Source organism: Carcharhinus amblyrhynchos, chromosome 9 (assembly GCF_965287045.1).
Source record: "Carcharhinus amblyrhynchos chromosome 9, sCarAmb.v2.hapA, whole genome shotgun sequence".
NCBI lineage: Eukaryota > Metazoa > Chordata > Chondrichthyes > Carcharhiniformes > Carcharhinidae > Carcharhinus > Carcharhinus amblyrhynchos.
Window position 1 is genome coordinate 93,405,052 of NC_137332.1, and position 9,795 is coordinate 93,414,846.

Consider the following 9,795-nt stretch of genomic DNA (forward strand, 5'->3'; position numbering starts at 1 on the left):
TGCCTTACCTGTTACACTTCTCGCATTGAAACAAATGCACTTCAGTCCAGCAGACCCTCTTTGATTAGCAATCACACCCTGTCTGCTCTTCCTCTGAGTCTTACTGGCCTTGCTCTCTGGTTCCCTTTCAATTAAATTGCCTTTGCTTTGGTTCCTACCCTCCTCTGCCAAACCAGTTTAAATCCTCCCATGCGACACTAGCAAACAACTCACACACGTACCATAGGAAGACCTGAACACGTTAAAGATTATATCTGCAATGTGCAGTGAGTGGGGAAATTGGAACAGACTTTAAAGAACAAACAGCTTTTTATTCACGTGTTCATTTTTATTATGGATTCTGTGGAGTAACTTGTAAATAATAGTAAATGGGACTTTTGTTCTTTTTATGACCAGTAAGATGTTTGGGCAAATTCCTTTGTACACTGTGGATCCCATATTAATGTGACCTCTGATGTTGTCATTTGTAAATAAAGGTTTGAGGACAGTAACCATTTTACACACCACCTGGAATATTGTTTAAAATTGAAATAATCCAATTATTTCTGGAGTAACATGAGTTTCCTGAAGTTTGGGAAACTTGTGAAACAGAGGTGACTTTGAGCAGCAGATCAGGAAGGGATTTAAAATTGTCATTGTCCCATCTGAATAAAACCTCACTTATTACAGCTGCTGTCTCAATTCCCCCGGTAAATGTTTGACAGAGATTTCTAGTGTGGGAATAGCATTCTTCATCCTCGGAGGCTTTCAAACTGACAACATCAGTGTGGGATGTGTAGCCTCAGATGTGTCTGACAGCAGATCAGAAGAGGAAGATTCACAGCATCCAAGACAGTGGTGGGATCTGCACATGCACAGGAGAGAGACATTGATGGGAGAGAGATCCAGAGAGGAGAGATTGATCCAGTACTCAGGGAGTGTCTCTATTTCTGGGAGAGTGACTTGATGATTCAGGAACTGTGTTGGGGCTCATTGTGTGAATAGATGCTCCATGGTTTAATAACTTACAGCCCTAGCTTATCCAGGGGACGCCTGCTGCGGAGGTTCAGCTACCTTCAGATCCAATTTCTGAGATTTATTTCGTCATTCTGATTATTCTCTTGGAATTTCCTGATCCATTCACCTCTCCTGGGATCTCCTGCTTCATTTTCCTCTCCTGGCATGTCCCAGCCCAAGCAGTTGGTGTCTGAATACCCAGAAACCTTGAATGTAATTTGAAGAGTCATTACAAATAGGCACATTTGGCAGAAAATCATCACTGCCATTATTCTCATCTGGAACTATGGTCATTTCTGTGATTGATGCCAGTTTCTGGGTGATGTTCAATAAACAGGTGTTAAAGATTGTTAATGGTCAATTCATACATGATGCAATGTACAATTCCTGAAACGGTCAATTACAGCCAATTATGCTGATACAACCAAACTTGATCACAACCTGTACATTTCTGATTGTTGCATATTTGTCAAGGGGTTTCACTAAAAGAAACATTATTAAATTGATCAATTGAAGCAGTTTTATTTAAAGCTGGTACATTGTGATCTGATTGAATTTGTGGTCAATGCAGTATATAAATATTTATAGGATAATTTCTTCAACCATTTTATAACATGTTTGTGTTTCAATAAATGGTGGGTGGGCTTGTACAGGGAGTCCAGAGTCAGAGGAATTATTTGTGTAGCCCTGACAACATAGAACATTACAGCGCAGAACAGGCCCTTCGGCCCACGATGTTGCGCCGACCAGTTAAAAAGCAATGACCCTCTAACCTAAACCAAACCCTTTCCATCCATAAACCTATCCACAGATCTCTTAAACGCCCCCAAACTAGGCGCATTTACAACTGCAGCAGGCAGGGCATTCCAATCCCTCGCCACCCTCTGGGTAAAGAACCTACCCCTGACATCCGTCCTATAACTACCACCCCTTAATTTAAAGCTATGCCCCCTCGTGCTAGCTTTCTCCATCCGAGGAAAAAGGCTATCACTGTCCACCCTATCTAAACCTCTAATCATCTTATATGTTTCAATAAGATCCCCTCTTAGCTGCCTTCTTTCTAACGAAAACAACCCCAAATCCCTCAGTCTCTCCTCGTAGGACCTCCCCTCCATACCAGGCAACATCCTGGTAAACCTCCTCTGCACCCTCTCCAAAGCCTCCACATCCTTCCTATAATGTGGGGACCAGGACTGCACACAATACTCCATGTGCGGCCACACCAGAGTCTTGTACAGTTGCAACATGACGCTGTGGCTCCTAAATTCAATCCCCCTACCAATAAACGCCAAGACACCGTATGCCTTCCTAACAACCTTATCTACTTGATTCCCAACTTTCAGGGATCTATGTACACATACACCTAGATCCTTCTGTTCATCCACACTATTCAGAGTCCTACCGTTAGCCCTATACTCTACACATCTGTTATTCCTACAGACCCAGTCTATTTAGTCTCTTTTCATAGGCCAACCCCCTCACCTCCGGTATCAGCCTAGTAAACCTCCTCTGCACTGCCTCCAAGGCCAAAATATCCTTGCGTCAGTGCGGCGACCAAAACTGCACACAGTACTCCAGCTGCAGCCTCACCAGTGCCCTGTACAGTTGCAGCAAGACCACCCTACCTTTATATTCAATCCCCCGCGCCATGAAGGCCAGCATCCCATTTGCCTTCCTGACCACCTGCTGCACCTGCAGGCTGGGTTTTTGCGACTCATGCACAAGGACCCCGAGGTCCCTCTGCACCGTCGCATGCTACAGTTTTTTGCCATGAAAGTAGTAGTCCTTCCTACCATTATTCCTACCAAAGTGGACAACTTCACACTTGCCAACATTAAATTCCATTTGCCAGTTTCTGGCCCATTCGCCCAGCCTATCTAGATCCTTCTGCAGACTTTCCACACCCTCCGCACAATTTGCCGTTCCACCAATCTTGGTGTCATCAGCAAATTTCGACACCATACACTCGGTTCCCTCCTCCAGATCATCTATATAAATGGTAAATAGCTGAGGCCCCAGCACAGACCCCTGGGGCACTTCACTAGTCACCAACCGCCAATCCGAATAGCACCCATTGAGCCCCACTCTCTGCCTCCTATTTGACAGCCAATCCCCTATCTACGCTAACACCCTACCCCCAACTCCATGCCCCCTAACCTTCTGTAATAACCTCTTGTGCGGCACCTTATCAAACGCCTTCTGAAAATCAAGAAACACCACATCCGCCGGCTCTCCTCTATCCACCGCCCTAGACACATCCTCATAGAACTCCAATAAATTCGTCAGACATGACGGCCCCTTAACGAAACCGTGCTGCATCTGCTCTATCAAACAATTCTCCTCAAGGTGCCTTGCTATTTTCTCCTTGATAACGGATTCTAGCATTTTACCTACCGCAGACGTTAAACTAACCAGCCTATAATTCCCTGCCATATACAGACACAAACACAATTTACAAGATAATGGTTGGAATGCAAGTCCTTACAGGTAATCAAGACTTATAGATACAGACAATGTGAGTGGAGAGAGGGTTAAGCACAGGTTAAAGAGATGTGCATTGTTTGCAGCCAGGACAGTTAGTGAGATTTTGCAAGCTCAGGCAAGTCATGTGGATGACAGGTTATGTGATATGAACCCAACATCCCGGTTGACGCTGTCCTCATGTGCGAGCAACTTAGCTGTCAGATTCTGCTTAGCGAGTCTGCATTGTTATGTGCCTGAAGATCAGAGGCTGAATGCCCATGACTGAAGAAGTGTTCCCCGACTGAAAGAGAACACTCCTACCTGGTGATTGTCGAGCAGTATACTTCGTCCTCTCTCCACTCACAAGACTTGACACAGATTTAAGGTGCAGGGAAGCAAGTACAGAGGTGATGTTAGGGGTAAGTTTTTCACTCAGAGGGTGGTGAGTGAATGGAATCGGCTGCCATCAGTGGTGGTGGAGGCGAACTCGCTGGGGTCTTTTAAAAGACTTCTGGATGAGTATATGGGATTTAATAGGATTGGGGGTTATTGATAGATAGGTCTATGGATTGGTAGGTATTGATGTGATCGGCGCAACTTGTGGGCCGAAGGGCCTGTTTGTGCTGTAGTGTTCTATGTTCTATAAAGACTCGCAGTCCAACCATTATCCTGCAAATTGAGCCTGTGATTGTCTATGCCCTCTTTATCAACACGACACCCACTCGCCTGAAGAAGGAGCAACACTCCGAAAGCTCGTGCTGCCAAATAAATCTGTTGGACTTTAATCTGATGTTAATCTGAAGACTACTTACTGTGCCCACCCGAGTCCAATGCCGGCATCTTTGTATCATGTCAATTTTCAGCCCATGCAGTTCTGTACCACCTCCTTTGTCACAATGACTTTGGCAGCATTATGGTTCCCACGGATCATTGCTTAGTTCAAGCTTACTCTCATCATCACACACTATCACAATCATTCTCATTTTTGGCTCATGGCACATCAGACTCTCTCAACAGTACCCCCATGTCTGCATCACACAAATTCTGCTACATTACATCCATCAACTTAGCAGAGACAGAGCTTCCTGAATGCACTAACCCTGTACCTGCTCACCTGCATGTGTCACAGCCAACAGATGGCAATCCACAGACTCCGAGCTCTCTATCACTGCAATGTGGACTATCGGTTTGAAGACAGCACGATCTATGGTCCTGGCTATGTTACCTGCTGCAGAAACTATGGAATTCTGCGATAAGGAAGCCACTCTGGCCATCCCTTGGCCATCAAGACCAAGGTCATAGGCCATCTTCATTGGAATAATCCATCCGCTTGTTCTCTGAGTCAGACGGTTTGATTCAACCCCATATTGACTCCTGAGAGCTGGCTCACTTTACTAACACACACACACATACACACACACACACTCACATCAGGGGTAACTCTCTCAGAATGCTACAGCCAGAAGTGACACGGACTCTTTACAGGTGTTTCTCCAAAGTGCCTGTGAACAATGTGTTTCAGAGAATGGATTGCTTACCCTTGCAGTGACAGTCAATTCATAATAAGCCAGCAACAAAGCCTTTTGTACTTGAAAAGTAAAGGATAGTTTATTTCGACACTCTTGGTCTGGAAATTACTTCAGGAAAAATGATTTCATTTGCACATACACATAAAAATTAGTTACAGGTGGAGATAAAACAATAGTTATAAAAATTGGATCTGTTAAGTTCATATTCAGTAAAGGCATGATAGGTTTTGAAGTCAAGATGTTGCATTGTCTGAAGTTGTAGAAGTGTCTCTGCAGCAGTGATGGCTCCCATTGTTGAATTGCCCGATGTTGCTTGAACAAGTGAGCTTAAGTCGATGGAAACACATTCACGTGGAGGAGAGAAGGCTCCTTAACGCTGTCCTGCTGGCATGGCACATTTAACTGTCAAGTTATTTTAAACTGTAATTCAGACAAGTTTAGCGTTGTCGAGCAATGGCAGGTAGACAGATCAACCATGATGTATTTGATGTCAAAAGCTTGAGGGATGACTCCAGATCTTTCTTAAATTCCTCTTGCTTTCCTCTTCCACTCTCATCTCAAACAATAATTTGTTCTGTTCAACCTCCAGCTGAGCTTCCAAACCTGGCACCCTCCAACACAAAGAGCACTGCTGCCTTATAGCACCAAGGATCCAGGTTCGATACCTGGCTTGGCTCACTGTCTGTGTGGAGTCTGCACATTCTCCCCATGGCTGCATGGGTTTCCTGTAGGTGCTCCGGTTTCCTCCCACAGTCTGAAAGATGTGCTGATTAGGTGCATTGGCCATGCTAAATTCTCCCTCAATGTAACCAAACAGGTGCTGGAGTGTGGCGCTATGGGATTATCACAGTAACTTAACTGTACTGTTAATGTAAGCCTACTTGTGACACTAATAAACTTAAATTTTACCACTTATTTCCCCATGTGAGTGTGCTGATGGACGTGGAAATACGCTATGTGAAAGTCTTGTCATATATCTTACATTTGAATGGTTTCTTCCATGTGAATCATCTGATGCAGCAGGAGCTTTGATGAGCTCAAGAAGGATTTGCTGCACATGTTGTAAGTGAATGATTTCTCCCTAGTGAGAATGCGTCAGTGACTCACCATGGTCAATGATTGTGCAAAGAGCTCCTGTTACAAACCTCACACTTGAATGGTTTTTTTTCCCAGTGTGCATCCTTTGGTGTACAGAGACGTTCCCTGACTTCAAGAAGGCTTGGTCATACACCTCACACTTAAATAGTTTCTTCCCAGTATGGATGAGTTTGTGCTTCAGGAGTGTTAATGACTAAGCAAAGGGTCAATCACGTACCTCACATTTAAAGGGTTTCTCCCCTGTGTGAATCCACTGGTGTATCAGGAGATCAGAGGAGCAGGTAATGGCTTTCTCACATAACTCACACTTGAAGGGTTTCTCCCTGTTTGAATTCTCTGGTGTATCAGGAGGCTTGTGGACTTCACAAATACCTTTTTGCAAACTTCATTCATGAACCTCCCCCATGTGAATACATCGATGTGTGCAGAGATTGGATGACACCGAGAATGATTTGTTACCTTGCATGTGAAGGGTTTCACTCCTGTGTGAGCATGAATCATGAGTGCTAATGACTAAGTGAAGGTTCGGTCACACACCTCACACTAGAATGGTTCTCTGCCATGTGGCTGTCATTGTGTGACACAATAGACACCTTATGTCATAGGAGATCTAATAAGCCTGTGGAGCCTTCCCCACACACCTCACAGTTGAACAGTCACTTACCTGTAAAATGAGTCCATGGTTTATGAGGCTCGATGAATTATTGAAGCACTCGCCACACTTGGAGCCCACTCACTTCTTCCCAGCCTCGCCCTGATCGATCATACAGCTGAAGCTTCAAAAATGTTGGTTCTGATGGAAGATTCTACATCACTGACCAGTTTCAGGTCTGATATGTCAAAGCTTGACTGATTTCCAGATGATGCTTTCACTGGCCAACCCTTTGTGTTGAGCAGTGCTGCGAAGGGACTGGATGTCTTCCCACAGTTGTGCAATTGTCCCTAGGATGATGGTCAAGATTTATCTGTGGTGTCTATTCTGTCTGCATTCTCTGGTGTAGTATGATGCAGTCCTTCTGTAAAATAGGAAAAGGAAACATGATTTCCTCCAATTCCCCTCCTCCTTTGCTGAAGGGATTGACACCTCAGTCAGAGATTGTTCTACAGTGAGCACCAGTCTGCAATTCCCCTGTGTAAGGATTAGATACAATCCTTTCTTTTTCCTCTGTTTCCAGCAGGGACACTGGATAGTGACCAGGAGCAATCAACTTTCTTTCCTCCACCCAGTCCCCTATCATCCCATTGTATGTTTAATACAAAAAATAACACTCATGAGAAACGTTAATTCAGTTGAGATTTTGAAATTTTTCCTCCCAAATTATTTGAAGAAAGCATGATGGGCAGGAAGTGCTGGATGCTGGGGAAATATTGCTTCTACGCTGACTGAAGGGTTTTGGTTTGTCTTGGTGTATACTAAATATTCTGTAATGACCCATCAACAAAACTCAGCCTATTTTTATTCACAATCTTAAGTATCTGCAGTGTTTTGCTTGGGTTTTAATGCTTTCTTCTCCCCTGTGTGAATTTGTCAGTGACACAACAGGTCATTAGGCAAAGCTCTTAGGACACACCTTACACATGAACAGTTTCTCCCCATTGTGAAGGCATTGGTGAGCACAAAGGATCAATGAATTTGAGGATGATTTGTCACAAACTTGCATGGTTCCTCCCCTGTGTGAGTGCTCTGGTGTATCAACAGCCTTGTAGATCTTGAGGAAGCTTTCTCACAAGCCTCACGCTTGAAAGGTTTTTTCCCTGCGTGGATTGTCTTATGTACTAAGAGGCTTGATAAGATGATGGGTACAGAGTGAATGCAAGCAGGCTTTTTCCACTGAGGCTAGGGGAGAAAAAAACCAGAGGGCATGGGTTAAGGGTGAAGGAAGAAAAGTTTAAAGGGAATATTAGGGGGTGCTTCTTCACGCAGTGAGTGGTGGGAGTGTGAAATGAGCTGCCGGATAAAGTGGTAAATGTGGGGTCACTTTTAACATTTAGGAAGAACTTGGATGGGTTCATGGATGAGAGGGGTGTGGAGGGATATGGTCCAAGTGCAGGTCAGTGGGTCTGGGCAAAAAAATGGTTTGGCACAAAGGCCTGTTTCTGAGCGGTAATTTTCTATTATTCTAATAGTGTAAATGCTTTACCAGATCTCAGATGTGAATGGTTTCTCCCTTTTGTGGGTATATTGATATGTGATTTTGAGAATAGTTTCTCACACTGGAAGGATTTATCTCCTCTTCTGAGTGTATTCATGCTTCTGGCGGTCCCATGCCTTTGAGAAGGAGTTGTCACACACATCAAACACCAACGGTTTCTCCCCAGTGTGGCTGCTTCGGTAAAACACGAGAGTGTGGAGGAGTTTGTGAAGGTTTGGTCACACACCTGACATTTGAACAGCTGCTCCCCTTGTAAACACCTTAATGAATCAAGAGCACTGATATCCAACGCTCAGTCACGCACCTCACACTTGAATAGTTTCTCTGCCAAGGGGCTCTCCGCGTGTTAAAGATGGTAGAAAGGATGCACTTGATGTGTTTGGAGATCTTATGATCCTGTTGGAGTGAAGGAATAGGCTGGAGGAAGTGAGGGGGTTTAAACGGCTGCGATTTACAGGTGCGCACCGCCAATTCCAGCCCCTCCCACGTGACAGCCGCTTGGGGCTCGCGCTTCCTCACATTCCAACTCCCGAACGCTGGGAGCCAACTGCCGCTGCGTGCGGCAGAACTACAATTCCCGTCAATCACCGCGGGCTGGCGCCCAATGCCGCTCCTCAGTGCGCAGGCCCGGGGACACCCGCAGCCTGGGTAATACACGATGTGGAGATGCCGGCGTCGGACTGGGCTAAAACAGATCACAAACTGATCAGAACTCCCACCCACCTGACTAAGAACAGCGTGTTCCGAAAACTGGGGGCGTTCGCTACAAAGAAACTTGTTGCACTTTAAGCTGGTGTTGTGAGATTTCTTCCTGCATGGGTAATACACCAGGCGAGAATCTGTCTCAAAAGCGGCTGCGCAGCATTGGGCGGAGCGCAGAGTCGGGAAGGTTCATTCACATGATCGGCTGAGCAGAGTGATTGACATGTGAGCTGTGGGCGGAGCTAGTCGCAGCTCCCTCATTGGCTGTGAGAGCCGTCAATCAGAGCGCTGAGCTGTGTGTTGGATATTGAGTGTGTTTATTGGAAGTATTTCCCTTCTGATTTACAGGCTGAGTTTTGTTGATGGGTCATTGCTGAATATGAGAAGGTGAGGTGCAGTTATCTGGGAGGGGCAGAGAAACATTTATTGAAATGTCTTTTAATGTCTTTTTTTTAAAAATTACCAGAAGGCCTCAGTCTTTTCCAAAAGCCTGGGTTTGGATTTGATAGTTTTGCCCAGTGCTGTGTCTGATGGCTGAATTTGGGATGTGCAGTCTGAGTGTGTGCATTGTGTCTAATTTCCCAGGATAAACCCTTCAATCAGCTACACTGAAGCAATATTTTTCTCAGTTCCAGCACTTCCTCCCCAGTGGGTTTCAAAAATTAAGAAAACAAGGAGAAAAATTTGAAAATCTCCATTGAATTAACATTTCTCCTGAGTATTTGATATTAGACACATACTCCCAGGGAAAAACTGGCGTTCGATGGCATGGTGAATTGTTATCTATTTTACACTTGGTGCCTGGGGAGATGAAGGTCTGGTTGGTGGAAAGAAAGTAGCCACGTTGTCTGCTC